Source organism: Apium graveolens, chromosome 10, assembly GCF_009905375.1.
Source record: "Apium graveolens cultivar Ventura chromosome 10, ASM990537v1, whole genome shotgun sequence".
NCBI classification, from domain to species: domain Eukaryota; kingdom Viridiplantae; phylum Streptophyta; class Magnoliopsida; order Apiales; family Apiaceae; genus Apium; species Apium graveolens.
Genome location: NC_133656.1, coordinates 173,287,509 through 173,289,105, shown reverse-complemented (window position 1 = coordinate 173,289,105; position 1,597 = coordinate 173,287,509). Strand labels below are relative to the sequence as shown.

The 1,597-nt window shown below is 42.2% G+C and overlaps 1 non-coding gene across 1 annotated transcript; it reads left to right on the top strand.

Annotated features, from left to right (window-relative positions):
* The first annotated feature begins 1,184 nt into the window (after nt 1-1,184).
* LOC141694660 (small nucleolar RNA R71) lies at nt 1,185-1,291 on the top strand. The gene has a single exon (XR_012563948.1). It is a non-coding gene; the product is annotated as a small nucleolar RNA R71 (small nucleolar RNA).
* Nucleotides 1,292-1,597: the final 306 nt, after the last annotated feature.

Here is a 1,597-nt window from a genome sequence, read left to right as displayed (position 1 = left end):
TTAAGCTTCCAGGATTTTTAAGCTTCGGAGGCAACTTCTGTTGCAGCACAACACTGCATTTCTTCGTGAGAGCAACGGTCTCTAAGTCATCAAGCTTCACCTTCCTAGAGAGAATACCTTTCATAAACTTTGCCTAACTAGTCATTTGTTCAAGAGTTTCAGCGAAAGGTATGTTGATGTGAAGTTTCTTGAATACCTCCAGAAACTTCTCAAACTGCTTATTCAGCTTTTTCTTCTACAGCCTCTTAGGAAAAGGAGGTGGAGGACAGATCTGTTTCTCCCCTGTATTATCCTCAGGAGGAGTGTGCTTAACAGTAGTCTTCCTTGGTTCCACTTCTGCTTCCTTCTGCACTTCTTCTTCTTCAGCCTCAACTTCAGATTCTGGAGTCTTAGCTTTTTCAGGATTTGCAACATTACCATACCTCAATGTGATTGCCTTAACATACCCCTTAGCTTCCTTCTTGCCTAGCACTTAAGTATCGCTTGTAAGCGTGTTAGGTTGATGATTCAGTAATACATTAGCAATCTGCCCAATCTGATTCTCCAAGGTCTTGATGGAAACAGCTTGGCTCTTGCACATGAGCCTCAACTCCTCCAATTCAGATTTTTCATTAGCTTGTGGTAACTACTGAAGTTGAAGTTGTTGCATAGGGGCATATTGCGGTTGTTGAAAACCAGGAGGGTTATACTGCTTTGCTTTGTATGGATGATAAGGTTGTTGCACCGCATTCTGATTGTTGCTCCAGCTGAAGTTAGGATGATTTCGGTTATTGGGATGATAAGTGGCTGGAGTTTGCTGCTGTGATCTCTGAAAGTTGCTCACAAATTGAGCTGATTCGATAGAAATAGCACACTGCTCAGTTTCATGTGCCCCCACACAAAGTTCACAAACACTATTGATTTGATTAACTCCATAATTAGCCAAAGAGTCCACTTTCATCGTCAAAACTTGAAGTTGAGCAGCTATAGCGTTAGCTGTATCCACTTCCAGAATTTCTGCTACCTTGCCTTACAACATTCTTTACGTAGGATTCTGGTATTCATTAGTTGTCATGAGCTCAATCAACTCATAAGTTTCATTATAGTTTTTGGCCCATAAAGCTCCACCAGATGCTGCATCGAGCATAGGTCTAGACTGTGCGCCCAAACCATTGTAGAAGCAGTTTATAATAATCCAATAAGGCATGCCATGGTGTGGGCACTTCCTTAGCATCTCCTTATATCGATCCCAAGCCTCACACAGAGATTCTCTAGTTTTCTGTGCAAACTGAGTAAGAGCATTCCTGATTGCAGCAGTCTTCGCCACATGAAAGAATTTAGTGAGAAACTTTTGAGCAAGATCCTCCCATTTGGTGATAGACCCTGGTGGTAGAGAATGTAACCAACACTTTGCTTTATCCCTCAGCGAGAATGGGAAAAGTCTCAGCTTGATAGCATCTTCAGTCACCCCATTAAACTTGAAAGTGTCGCAGATCTCGATGAAATCCATGATGTGCATGTTGGGGTCTTCTGTAGGAGAACCCCCAAACTAAACTGAGTTATGTATCATCTAAATCGTGCTCGACTTGATCTCAAAAGTGTTAGCCGAGATGGTTGG